This window comes from Amblyomma maculatum, chromosome 4 (genome assembly GCF_055883805.1).
Source record: "Amblyomma maculatum isolate TAMU_Amacu chromosome 4, ASM5588380v1, whole genome shotgun sequence".
NCBI classification, from domain to species: Eukaryota; Metazoa; Arthropoda; class Arachnida; order Ixodida; family Ixodidae; genus Amblyomma; species Amblyomma maculatum.
The window spans coordinates 146126910-146153415 of NC_139347.1; the positions used below are offsets into that span (position 1 = coordinate 146126910).

The 26506-nt window shown below is 46.9% G+C and overlaps 1 long non-coding RNA gene across 1 annotated transcript in view; it reads right to left on the reverse strand.

The window, feature by feature from the left end:
* The window catches only part of LOC146193266 (uncharacterized), a 44477-nt gene extending 18513 nt beyond the window's left edge, over positions 1–25964 (reverse strand). Inside the window, exon 1 of the long non-coding RNA XR_014706805.1 lies at positions 25834–25964. This is a non-coding gene — a long non-coding RNA (uncharacterized LOC146193266). The remainder of the gene's footprint in view (positions 1–25833) is intronic.
* Positions 25965–26506: the final 542 nt, after the last annotated feature.

The window sequence follows — 26506 nt, forward strand, 5'->3', positions numbered from 1 at the left end:
ATGCAGTCTTCGAGTCCGTGAATATACACCATTTTTTAAGTGCTTCCCCACATATGTAGCGAATAGATTCCCGAATGGCTACAAGTTCGGCAGCGGTTGATGTAGAGGTATATCCCAAAAGGAAATGCAGAGTCGTTTTCTGAGCTGGTATGACCACAGCTGCAGCGGATGCCTGTGCTGACACAGATCCATCGGTGTATACGTGAATATAATTAGGATATTCTGACCAGATGTCCGCCAGAGTAAGTTGTTTGAGTCCACTAATTGGTACCATAGATTTCTATAGTATTCCGGGAACACGAAGGTGCACCAAAGGTTTATCCGTCGTCCATGGTGGTTGGGTGGGACGATATGGGAGGGCATATCCTGTCGGTACTTGCGACTGATGGCAGCGGAGTGTACTTGTAAAACTGCAGTCCGGCCTCTCATCCAGAATCTTGCTGAGTTGGTGAAAACGGTGTCTTGTAAGTGCTCGTAAATATACACGAAGTGGTTCGTGTGACAAGTATATGGACATTGGGCAAGCGTATGCCTCTTCAATTGTGCCTTTGTTAGAGGTGCATCTGGGCAGTCCAAGGCACATTTTCAGTGCCTGCGCTTGTACTCTCTCTAAAGTCCGCAAGCAGGAAATGCTCATACTAGAGAGTACTGGGAGACTGTACCGGATGTAGCCAACAAACAGAGCCTCGTAAAGCCGTATTAAGGAGCGCTCAGTTGGACCCCCATTTGATGCCAGCTATGCAACGAATTACATGGCAAAAATTAATCAGCCTTTTCTTCACCATAGCAATATGTTTCGACCAAGATAGTCGGTGGTCAATAATTACTCCTAAGAATCTGTGCCTGGCGACGTATGGTATTACGACTCCATGAAGGGTAATCGGGTAGCGGCTGACACATTTTCCCGTAAACGAGATCACTGCACACTTTTCTGCCGCTAAAAACAAACCTTGACGCCGTAAGTACGTCGATGTTGATGACAGAGCTCATTGCAGTCTCGCACGTTGTTGTGGGTGCGTCGAACCAGAGGCCCAGATGCAGATGTCGTCAGCATATGCACTTATGTGGATGTTAGGTGGCAGTTCACTCACCAGGCCAATTAGCGCAACGTTAAATAAGGTTGGGCTGAGAACTTCTTCCTGTGGAACTCCATGACCGACCTGAAAGCGGGTAGCATCTCCTTCAGGCGTATTCATGTAAACAGAGCGGCCGCTGAGATAGCTTACAATCCACAAGTACAGCCGGCCACCAACTCCCACGTCGTCAAGTCCATCAAGAATAGCTTCATGGAGGACGTTGTCGTAAGCTCCCTTTATATCTAAAAATACAGCAGCTACTAGTCGACGGTGACGCTTTGCGTGTTCTACTGTCGCCACAAGGTCGATGACGCTGTCAATGGAAGAGCATCCGCGGCGAAATCCAGTCATCATATTCGGATAAAGATCATTACTCTCTAGATACCACTCAAGTCTTGCAGCATCATGCGCTCCGTAACTTTTCCAACACAGCTTGCTAGGGCAACTGGCCGGTATGAGGTAAGTTCGAGAGGAGGTTTTCCAGGCTTCAAAAGAGCAACCAGGCGGCTAATTTTCCAGTGTTCAGGAGCAGCACTAGAAGCCTATATATCATTGAAATAATTAAGTAGTGCAGTTCTACCATATTTGCCTAGGTTTGATAAGGTTGAATAAGTAATCCCGTCAGGACCAGGTGCAGATGAATGCCGACAAGAAGCAAGAGCGGCGTCTAATTCAAATATTGTAAAGGGCACGTCGTATTGATCATTCGGCGAAGGTGGTGCAAAAACCTCTGAAATTGGTAACTGTGCCTGGTTTGTGCCCACAACCATTTTACAAAAATCTTCAGCTACGTCAACTTCATTGCGGCGTTGCTAAAGGGCCAGGGCACGAAAAGGGTGCCTTTCTCGCGGAGGTGTGCGCAAGCTTCTCGCAACATGCAAGGTACGTGACAGGGGCTTACGGGGATCCAGTGATGAGCAGAACTGTCTCCAACGTTGTCGTCCTAACCTCTCCAAGCGGCGCAAAACTTGTCGTTTAGCTCGGCGAGAAAGTGCGAGATCTTGCGCGGAATTCGTTCTTCTATACTTCCTTTCAGCCCGCCGACGGATCGCGCGAAGCCGCTCGAATTCCACGTCGATGATGGATACTGACTCCGGCACACTAACATAGCGAGTGTTCTCACTGAGAGAGGAAGTAATGAGTCCCTCTATTTGAGATGATGACTGGAGGTCCACGCTGGAAGTCTCCACCGCTGCCATAAAGGCGGGCCACATTGTGTGTTGCACACGAGGTGAAGTGGCAGGTGCAAACCACGTGATGCATATGTACGTTGGTATGTTATCACTCCCATGTGTTTCCACATTACTACACCAAGAAACAGAGGGATGGAGGCTTCTGGAAACAAACGCCACATCCAAGCAGCTTCTGTAGGTTGTTCCGCGTAGAAACGTCGGTGAGCCGTCGTTTATATTGACGAGATTTGCGTATGCATAAAGTCTGCCAGGTCTCTTCCTCTATTTCTCATTATGGCACTACCCCCTGAGGGTGGTGAGCATTAAAGTCCCCCACAATAATACGAGGAGCTGCACAACACTGGATTGTTGAAAACAGATATTTGTCCAAGCCATCCCTCGGTGGAATATAAGCGCCAATTACAGAACATACTCGTCCTTTCAGGGTTAACGTCAAACAAATGTGGTTCGTGCTGTGGGGCTGCAGAGCATGGCGGACGAGCGCAATGTCTTGGCGTACACATACCAGCACTTTGCTTGTTTTGTCTGCTTCTCTAGATCATAGCAGAACATATCCAGAAAGGCGGAAAGCAGCCGGCATGTTGGGCTCACAGATCACAATCACAGGAAAGCGGTACTTCTGTACCCGCTGTTGGAAGTCACTCAGCCGACCACGCAGGCCTCGGGCATTCCATTGCATCACTACACTGCGGTGCAAGTGCATCGTCACAGAGGTGGGGTTAGTTTGTTGCGCCATTGTAAATTATTGCAATGCCGCCAAGAGCGGCTGAAATGCATCCAAAAACTGAACAGCAAACTTTGCTGTTTGCGTGTTGATGCCGGAGAACAGAACCCGCATTGAACGAACCAGCTGTTTCAGCATTTCTTTTACCTGCTTATATTAGACTCAGGCTATTTTGTCCAATGCAAGCATCCCGACAGGCCATCGGAAGTTCGTATTGAATATTTTTATAACATTCAATATCTTTTATACGATTGATGCCACACACTTTGCTGATGAAACGGTAGTCGCATCCGCTTATTGCTGAACAGCCGCGCACATGCGGGACAGCCTGCTGGGGTGAAGAAAAGAACATTTACATAGTAATAACGGCCTTTTTGCCTATTTATGAAACAACGAGAAGCTTCATGTGCGTACGAGATTACGGAAACCTTTGAGTTTCCTCGCTGGCACTTTTTGCAGGCCGCGTTGGACCTAATGAAAATAGCGCGAGCCTCTCAGATTTGAGAGGGAAGCTTCAGGGTGCCCCATGCTTTCAGCCAGCAGCCTGTTAATGAAACGCATTTCGAGCATTACGCGTGCATTAGTTTACGAGGGTCGATCACAGACAAGAAAATACAACCCCTTGTTTCATGGTTTTTTGATTGAGCGGAAGAACAATATATTTAAGGTTTCGAGATTGCAGGAGTCTAATGCCAGTGGAAGTAGTCAGGTAAAAAGTGAAAGCTAAGTACTAAAACTGGATCTTTTCCTCATTTAGAAGTTCAAATAAAAAAGTAGTTCGGAAATGTTTTCCTTAAGGACATTTAAACAATCAGTAATGTGCCTGCTGAAGTTACGTATTGTTGTGAACACCGCCAAGTCATCTACATACTTAAATAGACGAGCGTGAAGTGAGTTGAGGTTGGCTTGTATGCGTACATCAATGCAGCTAAGAAAAATGCTACAAATGGAGATGCTACCCAGGAATAATACGTATACCAGAATTCAGAACACATCGGTTACTGTTTTGCCCGAGAAAAGTTGACTGCAGATAAAAAAGACAAGAGATCTGTTCTGCTGTTTAGTTTTGTTTTCTTTCTATCTTTTCCCTCTCTGTGTTCTTAATAGCTGTTTTTTAATTAAACCATTCAGTTTTGAGTGAGCGCTTGTGCCGTGTAGCCTTTGCTACTCTTTTCCTGTTTTCGCGCTCGTTTACCATATCTACCAACTAGCCCAAGTTATCACAATAGTGCCAGGGTAAGTATGCGCAGTCATAAAGTGCAGCTCACAGGTCGCATTACATTGCCGCTAGAATCCATGAGTCAAAACAAGTATAGCAGGAGCGCGGAGAGAAGGCCGCCTCTACCTACTTTTAAACCCCAATACTCCTGGCGGTCGATGTTGCTCAATGACGCCTCCGCACGCCCATAGTTATATATCTCGTCCTTTGTCACCTCCCTTATGTAGCAGACGCTTACTCGAATCTGAAACGAGCTCTACGTCCTGAGGTTAGACATATCTCAGACAGTTACTTGGGCTCCAAATTAGAAGTTCATAACTGAGTTACAAAGTTCTACAAGCACTAGTATGACACCAATGTTTACTCTAATATTCTGAAGGGGTTCCAGCTTACTCGTTTTCTGCGCACTGGCCTTTCATATTAAAGCAGCGTGAAACACAGGACAAAAGAAGAGGAGACGACATAAGCGCTTGCGTCGTGTCCTGTTTTTTTTTTTTTTTTGTCCTGTGTTTCGCGCTGCTTTAAGATCAATCCAATTCAACTCGCTGAGTTTCCTATACACTGACCTTTGTTCCTGCGCTTCGGAAACAGAAGACACTTCGTCATGAAGCTCAAAGAGTGGTATTTTCTCTTCTGGAACTCTGCGGAAGCTCTTGCAGCATAACGGGATTCTGGCTTGCACGAGCTTATCAACAGAAACGTGCTATTCGGATATCGTCAGATACGTCAAAGACTTAACAGCGCCAACCCTGCGGGGAGCCCGGCGCCTAATAAAAATTGCGACTGTTACGTGGAAACAGAAGATGGCTTGCTCCTGTAGTGTATACCTGCTGCCAACGCAGACAGTGGTCAGTCCGCATTTCGTGTAATCATTCCTTAGAGCCTCTGGAAACACTTTCTGGAGTAATTTTACGACACACTTCTCACAAGCCACAGCAATGGTAAGGAAACTTATTAAAAATTTTGTAGTGTCACTTCATGACTTCGCATGAGCAAGGATCTCCTGACGTACAGTCGTAAGCAAAAGTGGTATGCAACACACAGCCGGTGGCGGAGCTCCCGAAAACTGCACGCCAACTTCATCTAGCAACAGTTATCTGAGACCGGAACGATACTGGAAGTGCCCCATTTGATCCACATACATGTCACTGTCGCTGTCCCTTGCGCGGTCGGTAGGCGGCATTTTTACGCAATGGTTCTGAGCTCTCTCACTGGCTGAGTGTTGTATATCACTTTTGCTCACGACTGTACGTCTATAATTGTCTTGCTTGCCAGACAGTAAAGCCGATGGGAGGGAAACCACCGGGCTTGTTGTATCTGTCTGTGTATGTGGGTTTGCGTCTGTCTGTCTGCCTGCCTGTCTCTGTTTGTTGACCTCTTATACTCTACCACTGCTTTTAAATAAGTTAAAGCAAGAAATGTTTGACTACTACCAGCATTCAAATATTGTTAACAAGTTTTTTATAAGAAATGTATGTGATGACACTGCGTGTATTTTGTTACTGGTACCTCGTGTGTCTTTTTCCACAGTGTTATTATGTTCGTTGTGCTATACTGAATAAAAGAAAGAGAAATACATTTATTGTAGAACAGGGAATTTTGCCGGCATTTAGATTTCGCTGGTATGCTAATCCATGTAGGAAGGGGAATCGGGAAGCTAAAGATTGAAAAAGAATGGTGAGGAGAATAAAAGAAATGAAGGGGAGATAAAATGCGGCCGTTAAATTCGTTTTTAGTTGCATGGTGAGTAAAGGTATAAAATGAAATGATGAAATAAATAATCCGATAGGAGGAGGAGGAAGATGAGGAGGAATGGCAGGAAGGTTAACCCTAAAAGCAACCGGTTTGCTACCCTGCACTGGGGGAAGGGGGTGAGTGGATATAAAACTTTTGAGAGAGGGATGGTTGAAGTTAGTACAGTGACATCCCAGACATGCCACATCACATCACGTCAAAGTCATACCACTTAACATAAAAGCAAACTCATAGTATTTCGATTAGGCCCATGCTTTTCATAAAGCGGAGCAGTGCCGAGAGGCCTTCACCGCAGACGATCGCCGTGGCCAGGGACCTAAAATCTTAATTTCAGTCAATAATCCTCCATCTAGATGCTCCAGCGTACGGCTCAGACACTGTCTTTCCTCACTGTACGTGGGGCACTCACAGAGAATATGGTCTATAGACTCGTGGCACCCACAGTTTGTACATGCAGGGCTGTTTGCCATGCCTATCGTAAAAGAATATGAGTTTGTGAATGCTACACCAATTCACAGGCGGCACAGCAAAGTTTCTTCTTGTCCGGGTAGGCCAGGTGAAAGCCGGAGCTCAGCTCAGTGTCTAGGGATTTCAAGGGGCAGTTCGCAAACTGGCCAGAATTCCACAAGTTGAGTGTGTGTTCTCGCGCAAGGCGAAGCCTTCCCGCTCCGTTTGCCCTGGGAAAGGGATTCAACACACGATCGCCGTCTTGGTAGGCTGTTCGTGCGACCTCGTCCGCCCGTAGATTTCCCGCTATGACGCTGTGTCCTGGAAGCCATTGGAAGATGATGTCATGTCCTCCATTAATTGCACAGGGATGCAGTTTTCGTATTTCAGCAACCAGTGTTTCTTCGGCTCCACGGAGAAGAGCCGTTTTTAAGGCTTGCAGAGGTGCTTTTGAATCTGTGAAAATAGAGTATTATGTACAGACCACCGCTGGGGGCTCTGCTGACTGATATGCCTAATTACTATACGACGAGCGGTTACTTCTGCAGCTGCTGAAGAAGTCTGGATAAATTTTCTTGATTTTTATAGTACGATAAATATGCTTATAGAGCTCACTGGGTCACAAAAGCCTAAGGGTAACAATTAAGGTGAATTCAGTTTGTCTAGAAGTTCAATATCTTTCAAATACATAAATAAAACGTTCACTGCGAGATCCGTTTTCTTAGGGCATGCTCAGTTCAGGTCAGTTCGGTCGTTCAGTCGTGTCCGACTCTTCGTGACCCTATGGACTATGTCACGCCACACTTTCCGGTTTCTCACTATCTTCCTAACATTACATAACTTCATCTGCAGTGCCTCGAGGATGCCATGTAACCATCGCGTTCGCTGCCTACCCCTTCTCCGGCGACCCTCAACCTTTCCCAACATCAAATCTTTCTCCAGCGACTCCTCTCTTCTCATCAGATGACCAAAGTAGCTGAGCTTTAGCTTTAGAATTTGACCCTCTAATGAGCAGTAAGGGTTTATGGCCGACAATATCGACTGATTTGATCTTCTGGCAGTCCAAGGAACTCTCAAGAGTCTTAGCCAGCACCACAATTCAAACGCGTCAATTCTTCGGCGGTCATACTTTTTCACAGTCCAACTCTCGCATTCATACATCACAACTGGAAAGACCATAGCACGAGTTATACGGATATTGGTTGGCAGACTAATGTCTCTGCTCTTTACTAGGCGGTCAAGGCTAACCATTGCTCTCTTTCCAAGAAGCAGGCGTCTCCTAATTTTATGGCTGCAGTCTCCTTCCGAGGTAATCTTGGAGCCCAAGAAGAGAAAATCTGTCACAGCTTCTACTTCTTGTCCATTGATGCTCCAGGACTTGATAGGGCAAGACGCCATGAATCTTTGTCTTTTTAATGTTCAGTTTAAGCCCAAACTTCTCACTCTCTTCTTGTACGAGCATCAGTTGCCTCTTGTGTTCCACTTCACTTTCTGCCATCAAAGTGGTATCATCCGCATATCTAAGGTTGTTCATAAGTAGTCCAGCTGAAGACTCGTCCAGACCGGCCTTCCTCCTGATGCACTCTGCATATAGGTTAAATAAGCAGGGCCACAGTATGCAGCCTTGCCTCACTCCTTTCTATCGGAAACCAATGAGTAACACCATGCCCAGTTCTGACTGTGGCCTCATGTCCTTCATAAAGGTCCTTGAGGAGACACTTGAGGAGAATTGGAACTCCCATCTCTTGGAGAGCTTGCCACAATCTGCTGTGATCTACGCAGTCAAACGCTTTCGCATAATCAATAAAGCAGAAGTGGATGGGTTTCTGGAACTCTCTTGCTTTTTCCATGATCCAGCGAAGGTTGGAAATTTGGTCTCTAGTTCCTCTGCCCTTGCGAAACCCAGCTTGCACGTCCGAAAGGTCCCGAACCACATACTGCTGCAGCCTACATTGGAGGAGTTTCAACATCACCGTGCTAGCATGCGAAATAAGCGCGATCGTGCGGTAGTTGGAATAACCTTTGGCACTGTCTTTCTTTGGAATGGGGATGTAAACTGACCTCCTCCAATCCTGTGGCCACTGCAGGGTTGTCCAAATCTTCTGACATAATGTATGCAGAATGTTAACAGCGTCATGGTTGAGGTTTTGAAGCAACACAGCTGGAATGCCATCAATTCCGCTAGCTTTGTTCTTAGCAAGGCTGGCTATGGCCCATTCAACTTCACTCTTCAGGATGCCCGGCTCGAGATCAGTACTCGCAACCGTCTTATGTTGGGTTTGCACATTCGGGTCCTTCTTGTACAGTTCTTCTGTGTATTCCTGCCGCCTCTTATTTATCTCTGAGGCTTCAGTGACGTCCTTGCCTCGTTTGTCCTTTATCACGCCCAGCTTAGCACAGAAGCTTCCTCTGATATCTTTGATTGTCTTATACAGAGCTCTTGTGTTCCTTAAAAGGGACCTGTATTCTGAATAGCGCAATATTTATAGTCTCAAATGTTTGTGATACAAGATGCCGCTTGTCTGACGCAATGCCACTCTAAATAAATGGGAGGATCTGTGTCAAGCTTGCGAGCTCTTAGTCTCGTCTGCTTATTTAATTTAGAGAAAATAATATTACGATTGATTGAGTGTTTTGCCAGCAAACCACTTCCGGCTTACGTCGGCCCCCGTTGCAGCACTCTCACAGAGCTCACCGGGGCTTCCTGCATCCATTATTGGGCCCATCAGGGTTTCCACTTCATTGTCCACTTTCTGCTACATGGACCTTGTAGTAAGACACTTTCTGCCCCCTTGGCAGCTACAAAGCCCGAAGTGCCAAAAGGTTTACCCTTTGAGCACTGTTTAATACTGCCCACGAGATTGCGCTTCGCCTTTCATAACAGTGTGTCTATCGAAAGATGATTCCCAGCACTGCGAACGCCGATCGTCTGTGGGCTACACCCCAGGAAAGCCACGTGGTGTCGGCAGCATCGCTTGAACGTGAAACAGTCTCTTTAACAGCGGGCTGCGGGAATGCGCTTTCATTCCTCAATTGGGATAAAGAACTCCTATGCCTTCTCGAACTTCGCGAGTCCTTACCTGTCCCGGCGGTTTAATAACCAAAGCGTGGTAGCACGATGAAACCTTTAGCCTATGGGTGTACGAAACTTTCTGGGAGTAGGGGACGCCTGTTCTTGAACCTCGTCATGGGAGAGCCTTTGTAGCCAATCACTTATGGCTACTCTCTACGCAGAGGCCACAGGAAGGGTCATCTCTGATTGTTAGCGTGTAGTACGATCCGTACTAGGTTATGTACCTGCAAGCAACAAACCTCATAGATTTTTTGTCGCTGACATGCCCTCTGCTTTACGACCACAGTCGTCGCTTTCTTTTGAAGTTCCCACACGCCGCTTGTTTCATGGCTGCGTCGTGTTGCATTTGCAAAAAGGCTTTAATTTTGACTTCTTAGTGTTCTCTGCGGAGGAACATGCAGCCATCATCTACTCGATATTTCCTAGTTCCTCTTGGTATACTTTTCAGTATCAATTCATTTCTGAATCCTGCAGGATAATACTGGAGAGCACTTTCCTGGGTTCAAACGCGACAAACGTGTTGCCTCCAAAGCCAATCGTTAAAACTCCGAACAGTCCTAAGGTGGGTGTCTTTTTGTTTTTGCGTTCTAGTCACGGCTGCTTCTCAGTTAAAAAGCCTTTTACGGTAGGCATATCTGTGCTGACTTCTGTGCCCCACGTTCGCGCCCGCACGGCCCGCGTCAAAACTTCCATTAGGGCCTTGACTAAGCCACAAATAGTCCAAGGCCTGAACAAAGTGCCACATTATTCAAAAGTCACTTGATGTGATTCAACTTGCTTGAGAATAGGTACGGGCACTCTGGGAACGCATAAATGACACATCAGTCACTTTTGTAAATGTGTCGAAAGGTCCTTCAACAAGCACGTGTTTACAGGCAGACAAAGGACTTCTTGAGCTTACCAGATTCATTGGCTATCTTTCGTGAACATCTCGTGTTTTACGTGATAAGTGTGAACACTTTCATTGTAGCTCCACAATCACGAACCTCTAAAGAATCTTTTTCTTCTACGAGGAGACTTCGCGTGAACGTTTCGAGCAGATTAATGACCTTGTGAATTTTATGTAATGAAGAAACACGATGGCAAAAATACAGAGCAGTGAAGGACGAGGACAAAATGAAGACACATAGGACACACGAGCGTTGTATTAAGCGCTCGTGTGTCCTATATGTGTCTTCATTTCGTGCTCATCCTTCTCTGCGCTGTATTGTTTTCATCATGAATAACCAACACACCCAGACTACTACTGTATTGAAAAAAACACGATATTTCCTTCTTTCTCTGGACACAGCGCCGAAACGTGACGCGGCTACTGGCATGTAAAACACGCGCGCGGTTTCGCTTTCCCGAACCTCTTCGTGCATTTGTGTTCCGAGAGTGCTTTCTGGCTAGGTATGCTCGAACTGCTTCTACTGGCATCAGAAAAAGCGTTTATCTGTTAAAAATTACGATCACGGATGTCCGTACGCCAAAAGTGTCACACTTCTTCTTGAGACTACACGTCAACTGGTTACGTAATCGACCATTACTTGACGTGAAGTCATGATAGGATGTGACGTAATGACATGACGTATAACTGGAACAGACGTCACCAGGACGTCATGCCGGTCATAACCGAGACATCACCATGTGATTTGCACATATTTGTAGTTGACCCCGCCGGTAATCCGATCAAAGAGTCTGTGCTGCTCCTTTAACTTGCAGCTTCCTTGGACGCCTCACCACAATGACACGGCCGCTCGATGGAAGCGTACTAGGTATGGCCTGCTACGTCGTCCGAAACCGGCGGGAGGCGCCTACTTCCAGTCGCCACCGCCGCGGCGCCACCGTTCGGGGACAGCCGCACGCAGAGAGCTGTTCCTGGCTGCGCTTTGAGGGAGGCGTCGACGTGGTAGAAGCCTTTTATTTTAAGGATATAAGATCTCCGCTTCACACAATTTGGCAACACGAATTAGTATATACTGTCATGTCTAGTGTGACCATGCCACCACTTAGCGCTTGCTCGGCAAGGTTGTATACTGGAGATTAACCCGAAAAACTTTAGTGACGGTGGTTAAAGGCCACTCGATTGCAGAACTCGCATTATCGTGATGTTGCATACGGATCCAATTGTTTGTCACATGAAAATGTGACCCGGCTGCGAACAATTCGAAACTGTTCAGCTGCCATGGCAGCCTAATGCATAACCACTTAATTTCCTATGCCGCGAATTCCGTGTGTCATTTTCATACCATTTACTCATTCCTGCATACAGCTTTTATTGTACTGTGATAGTCAGCACTTAAGCCATCGACATGCACCTGTGCGTTGTGCGACGAAGACAAAGAAGAAGTACGCTGGGCTCACCGTTGCATGGTCCTGTCCTCACAGCTCTCCATCTGAGCGTCAATAAACGCCCTATTACAATTGGTGGAGGTGCTGGGTACGATCCCACCCAAACTGGAACTGCGAAGCCATACACTACCCTCTACGACCGCCATGCAAGACGAGTCCACTTCGACGCTGCCGGCCGTTCCACCCACGATAAGCAGCTACAACAAGTGGGATGACTCATACAAGCTCAGTAACGTCATATTCTATCTGACGGACGTGGCGAACCTCTGGTTTCGCAACCATGAGGCTGACCTGTCATCTTGGTCGACATTTAAAAAGAATTTCGCGGAAGTGTTCGGCCGCCCGGCAGTGCGTAAGCTTCGTGCCGAACAACGTTTACACGATCGTGTTCAGAGCGCTGATGAGACCTTTACCAGCTACATAGAAGACGTCGTTCATCTCTGCAAACGAGTCGACCTGGCCATGCCGGAAGCAAACAAAATCCGCTATATCCTCGAGGGCATTTCTGAGGACGCCTTCCAGATGCTGGTAGCGAAAGATCTCACCAGCGTTAGTGAACTCGTGAAGCTTTGCCAGAGCTACGACGAGCTCCGCAAGCGGCGCGCTTCTAGGCGCCGCTCCAGTGTGTGCGACGAAGGCGTATCCGCATTAGCCTTGGGTGGTTCGCCAACTTCTGAAGGGAGCCCGCTGAATCAAAAGATCAAAGATTTTATTCGGGAAGAGGTCGCACGTCAAATCTCACTCCTTCCCCATTTTCAAGACTCGGGCCGCCTCGTTCCTGAACTGGCTCCATCTTTGGCCACTGCTATACGCCGTGTCGTGCAAGAACACGTCGCTGATGTCTTGCCGTCCAACCCCGTGGTGCCGCCTGTGACGGCACTTCTCACGTATGCCCAAGTAACGGCTAGGCCACCACCTTCGCCCACGTCTGGCTCCTATGTGCAGTCCCTGCCTACCGTTCACCGCCGCATGCTGAGCCTTCGTTTCAAGCCCCACCCTCAAGGTTCCGCCCACATCCTATGAAACCTTGGCGTACTACGGAAAACCTTCCGATTTGCTATGCCTGCGGTCGGAGCGCCGGGCCATGTTGCGCGCCTTTGTCGCCACCGCCTCCAACCTTCACAGCCTGACATTCGACTTTACCCGTACGATACCGACTCACGCTCGCAAATGATTCCGCCCGGTTCTCAATTTGTCCCACAAGATCGCCAAACCTATACCACTCGTCAATCACATTCTCCTCGGCGCCGATCGCTTTCTCCAATGCTGCGACGTTCTACCAGCACCGTTGAGGGAAACTAACAGTCGCAGTTCCGGGGGCAAGAACTGCGCTTGTTTCGAATTCTTCAAGTCCTCCATGTCGTCCCGCTAATTTTATCAAAGTTTCTGTAGAAGGCGCCACAGTTCTCGCTCTCGTCGATACCGGTGCAGCCGTCTCCGTCATCAGTGAAGCGCTCTGCCGTCGAATTCGCAAAGTGACCACTCCGATTTCCGACTTTTCGCTCCGCACCGCCTCATCACAGCACATTCACCCCTCCGCATCTTGCACAGCCCGTGTGCTCATTCAAGACGTCTTGTACCCCATCGAGTTTATTGTTCTGCCGAACTGCTCGCATGATATCATCCTCGGATACGATTTTCTATCGAGTCATCAAGCCGTTATTGACTGTGCTCGTGCGCAAATTGCCTTCGCCCCCCTCTGTGATACCCCCTTCTGTGATACCCCTCCCCGCACTGCAAAACTTCCCGTCGCCCATGACACCGACATTCCTCCGTTCTCTGCTGCCCTCGTACCACTGTCTTGTGAGTGGGTAACTCCTTTGTCTGCGATTTTTACACGTTCCGAAGCCACCTCCCGTCATCCCTGCCTCCTTTTTCCGTTCGCAGTTCTCGAAATTCAAGACGGCAAGAGTGCACTTTACGCCCCGAACCCATTTTCTTGCCCAGCAGTCCTGCTCCGTGGCGAATGCATTGGACGTCTTGAAGAGCTTGATCCCAGTCATATCACCACTCTTGCTGACTCAACCCCCTCCTTCGACGTTAGTCTGTGCTCTTGCGATGTTGCGACCGCTTCGACGCCCTCCGACGTTTTCCAACATGCTATTGATGCTGATCTTCCACTTGCGCAACGTGATCAACTTGTCGCCCCCTTGCAGAACTTCGCTTCTTCATTCGACTTTCCTAAACTGACTTGGGCCGCACGTCTGTCGTAGAGCACACCATCGACACCGTTAAAACTGCACCTTTGCGCCAGCGCCCCTATCGCGTGTCGGCTTCGGAGCGCCAAGTAATTGCTGATCATGTGGACGAAATGCTCCGTCGTGGTGTCATTCGGCCATCCCGGAGTCCCTGGGCGTCTCCAGTTGTGTTGGTACCTAAGAAAGATGGCTCCTTCCGGTTTTGTGTCGACTACCGCCGGCTCAACAAGATCACGCGCAAGGACGTCTATCCTCTGCCACGCATCGATGACGCACTAGACTGCTTGCAGGGCGCCGAGTTTTTCTCCTCGTTGGATTTACGATCTGGCTACTGGCGGGTGCCAATGGCTGACGCTGACCGCTCTAAAACTGCCTTCATCACACCAGATGGATTATATGAATTCAACGTCATGCCCTTTGGGCTTTGCAACGCCCCGGCCACATTTGAACGCCTCATGGACACTGTGCTTCGTGGATTCAAGTGGCGAACCTGTCTTTGCTATCTCGATGACATCGTAGTCTTTTCTACCGATTTTCAATCCGACCTGCTCCGACTGAAGGACGTTCTCACTTGTCTCGCTACCGCCGGCCTCCAACTGAATCTGAAGAAGTGCCGCTTTGCTGCTCCCGACTAACAATTCTAGGTCATGTCGTTTCTAAGGATGGCATTCTTCCCGATCCCACCAAACTTCGTGCAGTTGCCGAATTCCCACGCCCAAAATCACTGAAGCAGCTACGAAGTTTCATCGGCCTGTGCTACTACTTTCGCGGCTTCATCTTAAATTTCGCCTCTATTATTGCTCCTCCCATCCAGCTCCTCTCCGGCAGCTCCGACCTCTGCGCATGGACACCTGCTTGTGATGACGCCTTCAACACTTTACGCCGTCTTTTAGTTTCGCCTCCCATCCTCCGCCACTTCGACCCGAATGCGCCAACTGAGATTCACACTGACGCTAGCGGTATTGGGATAGGCGCCGTTCTCACCCAACGCAAACCTGGTATCCGAGACTATGTGGTGGCGTACGCAAGCCGCACCTTGACCAAGGCAGAGTCCAATTATTCTGTTACGGAAAGAGAATGCTTGGCCATTATTTGGGCCATCGGCAAATTCCGTCCTTATGTCTATGGCCGACCATTTTATGTGGTCACTGATCATCACGCTCTGTGCTGGCTGGCGTCCCTCAAGGACCCGTGCGGCCGCCTTGCTCGCTGGGCTCTTCGCCTCCAAGAGTATGACATTCGTGTCATATATCGCTCAGGCCTCAAGCATACTGACGCGGACGCTCTTTCGCGCTCACCGCTGCCTCCCTCTTTGTTGTCTGATGAGATCTGCGCCTACAATTTGTCTTCGCTTGCCACTATCGACATGGCCACGGAACAGCGGCGCGACCCGTGGATATCTACACTTCTGGACTTTCTTTCAAGTCATTCTCCAGGTCGTTTGTCTCGGGCGCTTGCCCGCGAAGCTCACCATTTTTCAATTCGTGACGGGCTGCTCTATCGCCGCAATTATCTTCACGACGGAAGGAAGTGGCTTTTAGTCATCCTCCGTCATCTCCGCGCCGAAATTTGTGCTGCTTTCCATATTGATCCCCAGTGCGCCCACGGCGGAGTGTTGAAAACCTACACGCGCTTGCGTCTACGCTTCTTCTGGCGTGGAATGTACCGCTTTGTCCGCCATTTTGTCCGCTCTTGCCAGTCTTTCCAACGCCGAAAAACTCCTCTCAAGTCCCCTGCTTCGTTGCAGCCGTTGCCCTGTCCTGCCCGTCCGTTTGATCGTGTCGGCATAGATCTATACGGTCCCCTTCCTACAACTTCAGCTGGCAACCGCTGGATTATCGTGGCAGTGGATCATCTAACCCGCTACACTGAGACGTCATCAATGCCCTCTGCTTCCGCACGCGACGTGGCTGCCTTTATTCTGAGAAACCTGGTTCTTCGCCATGGTGCCCCTCGCGAACTGCTCAGTGACCGCGGACGCGTTTTCTTATCAGACGCTCTTGAGGCTCTCCTGAAAGAATGCCGCATCATACACCGCACCGCTACCTCGTACCACCCTCAGACGAATGGACTGACAGAACGTTTTAACCGCACTCTCGGTGACATGCTGGCTATGTACGTGAACACCGACCATTCCAATTGGGACCAAGTTCTACCGTTTGTTACTTACGCATATAACACCGCGACACAGGCCACTACTGGATTCTCTTCATTCTTTCTCCTTTACGGGCGCGAGCCACCCTGTACTATGGACACACTTTTTCCCTACCGCCCTGACGTTTCCGAATCTTCCCCGCTATCCGATGCCGTCACGTACGCAGAAGAATGCCGTCAGCTCGCCCGCTCTCTCACAACAGAAAATCAGTGGCAACAAAAATACCTCCGTGATACCGGCGAAGCTTCGTCATATCTCCCGAACACACTGGTGTGGCTCTGAGTGCCCTCCACAACCCCTGGCCTTTCAAAGAAGTTTCTTGCTCGCTACCACGGGCCATATAGGGTCCTCCAGCAAACATTTGCAGTCAACTACGTAGTTGAGCCCGTCACGCCCTCTGCGGACTTCCGTCGCCGTGGTCGTGAAACAGTTCACGTGAACCGATTGAAGCCATTCTATGACCCCGCTGTGCTTTCCGCGCCATAAGTGGACAGGATGGCTCCTTTTTTTTACCCGGGGGGAAAATGTACTGTGATAGTCAGCACTTCAGCCATCGACATGCACCTGTGCGTTGTGCGACGAAGACAAAGAAGTACGCTGGGCTCGCCGTTGCATGGTCCTGTCCTCACAGCTCTCCATCTGAGCGTCAATAAACGCCCTATTACATTATAAACAAATTGATGTCAACCTGTTTTAAGCTGCCAGGGCTATCCAATAAAAAAATGTCCTACTATGAGCAACCTCTGCGAAAATGCGACATGTAACCAACCTTTCCATCTCATTCTGACAAATGTTACGATGGAAATACGAAGACCTTTATTAGGTTAAATCTAGATGATACCCTGGGATCTTCGGCTCAGTTGGAGACCTTAAACTTTGTACGCCAGAACGTTATCCGTCCTGGCTTCCCGCATTTTGCCTGACCGGACAAAGTAAGCGCGCTTGATAGAGCAAGTCTGCCTCAAGGTGCTACGTATATGCGCTAAAAGTTTTTATTACTATTTTTATTGGCTGCTCGCAAACCCATACAATTTTGCTGGTTCGTAATTTTCAATGGAAGAACGTGCATCGAGTGTTCCTGTTGTGACACTCTTAGCTTCGATCACAAGAATGTTCACGCTTCAGAGCGCAACTGCAGCCGAGATTTAGCGAGCAGCCGAGTACTCTTATTTAATGGCCACACACAAAGAAAGGAAGAAAATTACCAATCGCAGACGGAAAACCTTCCTTGAGAGAGGTTTATGCCATAGCCATAAACGTCGCTCCACTGTTGAGTTCACATTTCCAGCCCAGCTCGCTATCAGTGGGGGCAGCAACTTAACGATATCTTGCATAGCGCCTTAGCATGGGTACGATCATAGTTTATATAGATTAGCTGCAGGTACTGTGTACAGTGAGAAAACAATGATGAAATCAAAAGTTTACACAGCTACTTCGCCGGACCTCTTCAGACTTCATCATCCTGTTAATGATGGTGCTCTTGAGCTGACAAAGCTTGATTACTTCCTTTGCGGGGTACGTCAAGCCTCCATTGTCCTTGGTTTCCATTAACCTGTAACTGTTCAAGTTGACTCATTATTCATGCAACAGGCTCTTGTACGACTGACATGTCGCCTCAAAACCATTACCAAATATCGCATAAATTAAGCAACAGCCTGGTAGTGATAAACAAAACTTGGGATTCTTAAGTCACCTGGAGGAGCCTCGTTAGAGTACCTGCACTTTGCTATCTGCCGTATCCCGTAATTGCTGCCTCTGTCGCTTATCATTAAAATGTAGCCTTAAGCCACCACATTATATGAAATAGCACCCTACACAAAGCTATATAAAGCCCCTCTTTACCGAAACCGTACGAACGTGCCCTATAGGAGTATAGCGTGCCTGACTTGGGATCTGAGGGTCCCGCTGTCAACAATTCCCATTTCACCCTTATATCTTATTGACCCTCTCTGCATTGGCAGCTCGTGCCACATTGAACATGTCATGTGTTCTCATTGCGCCAAAGGTGTCTGGCCATATAACCAACTAAAGTGGCTCTTACCAGAGAGGATTTTTTTCGACTTTCCGCCGACGGAGCGGGCGCAGGAGTTTCTGTCGAACGTGGCTTTTCATTTTATCGCATCGGCTCAAACAGTCTCAAAAGTATAAACAAGTGTTGTATGCACAGGCTCCTTTACTTGCAAGGCCACTCAGACTAGCGCGGCAAAATTTAGAACAAATTTCATGCTTATATAAAAAAACAACCTCGGTAGCTTTTTCTGATATGTCCTCGCAACACAACCTGCGAGAAAAGCTTCTGGTGCTACCTCATCGTGTTCATCTGCTTCACAACACATTGTTAAAAATCCTAGTTCACTGGCCAGCTCCCGGGTAACTAAATGGGTTAAACAAAGTGACGGGAACACAGGAAAAGAGACCGACACAACTAGCGCGGTTGTGTCGTCGTCTTATTATGTGTTCCCGTCACGTTGTTTGCACGGTTAACCTATAAATAATCACCAACAAGTCCAATCTGCTGTCCCTTGTAGCAAATTCAGTGGCAGCTGATAGGGTATTATGCTTCAGCATCTGGACTTTTTAACCTCAACACCGCTTTCATTTCAGAGGAAGCGAGTGCATTTCTACTCCTCGCTGCTGCCTTTGCCTGAAGCGAGCTCAGCAGATAAAATTAGAGGGTCTCTTAGAAGTCTCTTAAGCGGAGGACGGCGAAAGCATATCCTTCTATCATTTGCCTCTCATCATTTGCCACAGTTCGTCATTTCAAGTCGTTGTTAGATATACTGGTCGTTTCCCAGTCATGATGAGTCTGCCTGCGCAGTCATTGTAGACCTTACTACTCATAACTAAGCAGGTTACTCATTTAGAATCAGTAGTGGTCATTACATGTTATCGTTTCAGATATTGGTCATTTCGTAGTCATTAACAATAATGATGAGTCATGCCTAGCCATTATAGTCATTACCACACATCGCTAAGCACTTTTACTCATTTCTAATCAATTGCGATCATTACATGTCGTAATTTGATATACTGGTCATTACAAATCATTTTAGTCATTATGAACCATTATTAGTCATTAGCATTAGTCATTACCTCTATCAATGTCTATTTACAACTTTTATTGATTACCTATCACCATCAATCATTTTCATTGTTAATCTCCCTCCTTGCACGTCCGCTTTTGTGACTGACACACCAGTGCACAGATGCGACGCACAGATTACAGGCACAGCTTTTGCGCACAGATTTTCGCTCCATGAGCCTGGAATGGCTTTCGCTTTAAAAAAACTCATCTCTTCTCAATGTTAACGTGCTTGCACACGCGCACACAAAATGTTTGCTTTTACCACGCAGACGCGAGGCGGAAGCAAACCGCGCGCTCAGAGCCGGCGACCCCGGCGGCGACGTGTCCGCGAACAGTGGCGCCCTCAGCAGAAATAGCGGGCGCAACTGTAAACTCCCCAAGGACGCGCTTGCCCATTGACGGCGGCGCGATGCAGCAGGCCGTACCCAGTGCGCTTCCATCGAGCGGCCGTGACAATGCATACAGAAGCAGATGTAGTAAAGCAGGAACCAGCGGCGTTTAAAAAAGAAAGGCTTTCGCTTAATCACACATTAGTGGTCCGAAGTGCCAAACGTTTTTCGTTCCAGTGGACGTGATCATAACTCTTAAAACTTAGCTCCGCGAGAATGACGTGCTCTAAACTTTTCGCCTACTCGGAGACTATGTCCACTCGACTGACGTGTTTCATATCCTTGACCCAGTACAGCCCGCTCTCGGGAAATCGACTATAAACATGTTCCAGCTGGAAACACTATATAACTTTGTTGTTATCAATTTTTTTCTTGCCGGCACCGAGACTGTATTAGGAAACCTCTGCACAGGGCTCATTTATGCCCTTTTATACATTCCACAGGAGGTTCCGAAAGAATGGTTTTATTTACAGCCTTTACTTTTTAGCATACTTGGTTTCATTTTGTCGGAATAATATGCCCCCTCTTTTTTCTTCATGAAAGCAATGATGTATTCTGCCTCAGCAGGTAACAAAGGGAGCAAGCTCTATGGCCACGTTTGCCAAGAAAAGCCTTGCTGCCACAGCTTCACCCTAAGTTAGCGAGAAGCCAAACTATGTCCTCAGCAAGCTTTACCGGCTGCATCAGATCACTCATTTTGAGCATTGCTGCTGCAAGTCATTTTCACATGTAGCTCGAGCGTGTTCCATCTTTATCATTGGGTGCTTCATTTCCAATGCGCGTTGTTGCTCCGGTCCTCTGCCTCCCAAGGTTTACATGCCATTTCCTTCTTTTCTTTACGTTACCGTTCAATTTCCCATTCCTCTATTTTAACTGCCGCTCCTCAATTATCTTAAGCCATGCCAAGGGCACATCATCATAGACAGTTAGCGCAACAATAGCCGCTAGCAGTGCTGGTTTCCTCAGTTTGTCTAAAACATCAAGAGAAGACTCTTCCGCAAGCTCCAGCAATTTAGGATGGCCCAACCACTTCAAATACATGGCCTTTTCGGGTACTGCTTTTTCTGTTGGCCACTGTTGGCTCTCTGCAAATAAGCTGCGGAGCAACGACAGCCCTAATTAACAGCGCTGTTTTCTGCGCTAACGACTCTTATCAACAGTCATTAGTATAATATCCCGCCCTCAACGAACCTCGCATTCGAGAATCGAGCGCAGTCGTTTAGGAACAGTAGTCTGTCCATTCATCATACAGGTCCCACTGTATCATTTGCGGCTCACCGGTGATCTCATATGTATAGATTTAGCGGAATCTCACCACTGGCATCCGCCGCGATCTCGCGCATTACTGCTCTTTGTTGCACGGTCAAGCTTCGGAAATATCGTTGCTGCCTACTATATTTTCCATGAGGTCTGCAAGCTAGAAGTGTGGCTGTCCCTGGCGGCTGCGGCTGCAGTAAAAAGCTTCAGCTGGGATCGGCACAAGAAGAAGCGATGTGTATAAAATTTAATCTTGGATCTCGTAAGAACTGCCAAATATGCACGCCTAAGAAACATGACACATTCAAAAAGCATGTGTTTCGCCGGCAACACTTTTTGCGGACGTGAGTGCCGCTTTATACCATCGGTAGCCCGGAAGAAGAGGGAGAACAGTTTCGAAAGCTCAAAGCGCTCGGCAATGCATCGTGTTCAGACAGGCCTCAGCGAAGCAGTCACACTGGTACAGGAGTTACTTGCGCTCAATAGCTGCGGTTGGGCACTCTCTCTGCGAGCGCAGATCTTGTAAGGTGTTCCCAACAACACACGCACACACAAGAACACTCGTGGCAGAGGCGACCCGTCTTGGCGAATGAGACGGAGAATCGTTTTGTGGCAGTTGGCGCCGGTCTGTAACGGCCCGAGATGTCCCGCCGCATTGACTGTTGATCTTGAATCCACTGCCGCAGCGGCGGCGCTCGCACATGCAGGCGGCTAAACGCAACGGTGAGTGCAATTCACATTGTTTTTTTTAATATTTTGGGAGTAATGACTAGGAAATCTGTAACACGCTGTGCTACCCTATCTACTCTATAGAGCTGTAGTTTGCGAGATTTGGATGTGTTATGTTCATTGTTCACTTAGGTGCGCTTGAACCCAAGACGAGCCCTAGCCTTTCGACTTCCACTTCATTGAAAAACTTCTAAGAAGCTGGCATCCTATATTGCTTTATTGAGGCATTTTCGCAAACTGCTACTGGTCACCCTCGCAGCTTTGGCTCCATGGTAATGACACTGGTTCTTTGAACCCTAGAACGTGAGATGTAATCCTGGATGTAGTGGCTGCTTTTTGCTAGAGGCACCCGTGTTCTTTTCGATGTGAGAACACTCTGAATGAAGCTCGGTAGTCGAAACGACTGGATGTCCTTACTACGACGTCTCTCACACCCGGGATCACTTTGGGGCATTAAACTTTATTAACATAGCTATTCATAATGCATACTTTCCATATACATTCCCGTCATTGTTATTTGATTAGTGACGCTTTTCTAAGTTTCCTCTCCTGTAGGTGACATCCGCTGATCTTTCGCTAACTGTCTTGAAGAGTTGTAGACAATTTTGGAGATATTTGGCAATGTAGGCTGCCATCCATCTAAGAGGCTTGAATAGGGCTTCGATGTTGTTCTTAATAGAAACCACTCCTCACAACATAAGCTGTTTCCCTTATTCCAGACCTGCTGAGGCATGCTCACCCCCCAGTCATTTTGACACTTTCGGTCTAATCATCTAATTTTCAATCATACTTTTACCTGCCAATGCACTACAGTACATTTCTACCAGCTTGGAGAGATAATTATGGAGATGCAACGTTACGAGATAGAAAGCGTGCAGAGTGGGTGGGAAACATAACTGTAGTTCATGAAATTCTAGCGGAAATCAAGATGAAGAAATGGGCATGAGAAGGGTATGTATTGCGAAGAGAGAATAGTCGATGGTCGGAAAGGGTAACAAATGGGTGCCAAGACAAAGAAAGCATTGGTAGGGATAGGGGCAGATGATTTTGAAAAGTTCGCAAAGGTTCCGTGAGTGCAGCTAATACAGGACCAGTTAATTCGATGATATTGCACACTTTTGTCCTGCAGTATGTATAGTCCGGCTAGTGATGACAGAGGTTAAGAAGTTTTCAAGGGTCAAGTGGATGCAGGTAGCACAGCGCCAGGCTAATTTGATATATATTGCAAAGGCCTCTGCCCTGGAGGGGATATAGTCTGGGAGATGATGATGATGATGATGATGATGATGATGATGATGATCGGGAATCATAGGTTCTGCTCTTTTCTGGAAAGGTGCATTCTGTTCAAAAATTTGCAAACGTGAACATGGTGGCATATATTGCTTCTATTAGCGAAGTTTATGTCTGAATTGGAATGTTTGAGGTGCAATGTATTGCGAACAGGCATGCTGTGACACCTAAGTAGGACTTTCTGCTGTGTTTGATTATGCGTAATAGTTTCATCCATTGACCTTCACTATGGTAGCGCTATCAGAAATCTATAATTATTAATATTTGGTTGTAGTGAACGGGTTTAATCTCCCAAAGCGACGTCAGCTGTGATGGATGCTGTAGATTTTGATCAGTTTATTTAGACTACATGAGCTTACGTCCGAATACCAGGGGGCTTTGCATTTTTTTTTAAACCATGACCGCCATTGCGGAGATCAAGCTCACACCTTAGATATCAGCAGTTAACTGTCTTGACTTCTCAATAGAGAGGCGCAGGCTACATTATACACAATAACATTTATTCCTAACAATTTTCAAAACGCATATGTGATGTATACTTAATGCCGAATCTCAGATTGTATCCCAGACACCGGAGTTCATCGGCGTGAGGACAAAAACAAAAGAGCAGAAGAAAAACCAACACCACCCCGTTTACAGCAACGAGGACCATTCGGATTCCCGGTAATGATGTCTGCTGCCTGTTTCCTGGGTTCATCGTGCGCCCTTCTCTGGTCCCGGTAATGACCCGTTAAGATAGGCTCGTCTTTTACATTCCCCTAAGCCTATATTTGAATACCTGCAACGAACACAAATTGAAGGTTTCAAGCGAGGTCTTGATCAGTGACCTTCCTGACTTTTTTTCGAGGGCCCCTTGGATGCATAAACAGACACATTAACAGTAGGCCATCGCATAACTATGTGCAATGTTTGATCTATGGTGTGAGTAGCATGTGCGCGGACAAGGAACCGCAAAGAAATCAGCTGGGGGAGACCAGTAACATTTTGAGGTCATGCTCCAAAGAGCGGAGTGTTCTTCCCTGAAGTTTTCCTTCTTAAAATACGCTTAAAAGCCTGGCAGAGAATTATCTACACCGTACATTATCTACTCCGTACTTCACCGTATTGCATACTAAGAAGTGTCAATTTGTTCAATGGAACGTGTAGAATGCAATCCAAGAAGCGTAGTTTGTTGGGCCAGTTGGTGCACAGCTGAAGTGAAAACCAGCGAAAAGTGAACACGTTAACAATGCACCTCCTGGCCATGGCAATTGCTCATGAATACGTTTATTTTAGTGTTCCTTTTTAACAAGAAATAACTGGTCAAAGTAAATCAGTAAGAGTCACTGTAAATTGAAAAACTTCGTAATCAACTTCGGCAGAAAGCCGAACGAACAGCATAGGGTGCAAAGAATTTGCTGTGCATTTACCCTGAAGGAATTTCGCGACTAACGGTTTAGAGTGGTCGCTTACTGAGAAATGAGACGGCGCAGAACTACTGCTGCTTATCCTTCTTACTATTTCATATTCTTTTTGCTACATGTGCCGCACAGTTATTGCTTTTTCTGCTTGAAGGGAAAGGATGTTGCATCCTAAATTGTTTTATGAACTATATAAACACTAAATAACATTTGATGCTTTGAATTTCTACATCAACAAAGAAACTGCTTAGTTTGCCGACATATTATAACACTGGTCGTTTAGACCTGTAACATTTACTGAAAATGTGTAAGTTGCACAAGTCGCACTTCATTTTCCTGCATATCCTCTATTATAATGAGGCTGGACTCATCAGGCTACATTCTTTTACGTTAGTTCCAAAAAGAACTTTTCGCAATTTATTTTCGGATATAGCATCCGCGCTGTGCTTGACGGCAATTATTTCTAAAGCGCCGAGTTTAGTTATGCATGCACAGACGGCAGTCATTATTTCTGCCTGGGCACCTATGCCAAGATTGAATGCCAGACGTCATATGAGACAGCTTTATTGCAACTGCGCCGTGAACCGGCTGGCTATTTTCGTGCGAACAAGTCTTCTCCGCTACCAGTTTCCACCGACGAAAAATAACGGGCTTTCGTGAAGTTCTAAAACTGGGTGGTACCTAGATTGAAATTGTTCGTAAACTTACAAGCCAAAGGAACACCCTCGTTACACTGCAGATATCGGATTCGTAGACATTTACTGTTCGGCCCCTCAAGATGACTACTGAAGTCTAATTTTCCGCAAACATATTCCTGCCTTAGAGGCAGGAACGCGGGTTAAGAATCAACTGAAAACCTTCTGCCTCGAAGGAATGCTAAAGCTAGGAGACAAAAGAAGCAAGCGCTCCAGAAAAGCACATAGTGCGTGGATATTATGCGAATATTGACAAAAATATATATTATTTGCTCAACAAACATTTCTGAGAATTTTCGGCATGCGTTTATATCTAGGATGCATGAGTGCACGCAAGGAAAGTTTTGTTTCAGGTGAAGTTGCATTTTCTCCTTCAGTTTCACACGTTTCAGCTCCATGACCTCCTCAAGTTTACTTTCTCTGAGCACACGTAATATTCAAGGCACATCTTTTTCATTGGAGTTAGATCTTGTGTCACAGAGCAAATTCAATACAAGATAAGAGCCATAATATGCTGGAATGTTCCGTCCTTTATCAAGGACGAAAAATTCCATGAATAAAGATTCATGCCCTAAAAAAGTTCTAATAAATTTTTCTTTACGCACAACTAAACATATTTGGCAGCTGCGTTACCCATAACAGCAAGCTGTTTATAGAATCTGTCATTTCCGAAAACGTTTTCGGCGAAACGTTTGTAGTCTGTCTGCTTATTGTTTTCGAATTATATTGTAATTTGTTTCAGAGGAGCTCAGATATATCATTAGCTTAATAAATGGCAAGGAGCCAACGCCGGCGCGTGCCCAGCAGTACTCACTCCACAACACAGTCCAGGAGCAGCAAGAAAGAACCCAGCATCGCAGCGTAGTTCATCGCGACCGAAGAAGCAACGGCCAGCGAATAGATGTGGGCTGAACCTTATAGATGATATTTTAAGTGAATAACTTTCCTTTCCAAGTATCAAGTTTAAAAGGTCCGATTGCATAAGCTATTTAAAATAAGGACCTCATTTATTACACTGATCGATAGAGCGAAGAGCAGACAAGCGTCAGTACAGCCATGATTTAAATTCCTCGAAACGCGCAGTTAGCAGCGACCTCATTAGAAAGGTTATGTATACTTGCGCAAAAAACGGGACACAAAAAGGCACATAAACGACATGTACGGAGCGCACCAACTCGCCCAAACAAGAGTATTACTCATTAGAAAGCCGTAAGATTTAAGACGTAGTTTTAGGTCATTGCGGGAAGTGGGGTGGAAATAATATTAGAGGCGTTGCATTTGGAAATTATCTCAATACTACTAAAATGCATGTATATGTACTTTGAAATTTGCATCGTATTGTCCTCCATTTGAGACACAAACGCGGCAGCGTTAAAACCCCATAGTCGTCTTCAAAACAAAATGCAGAACTGATTGGCAAAAGCTGTTATGCGTGAAATTTGAATTCATCACCATTTGTAGGCTGCAATGTTGTTGCTAATGTTATA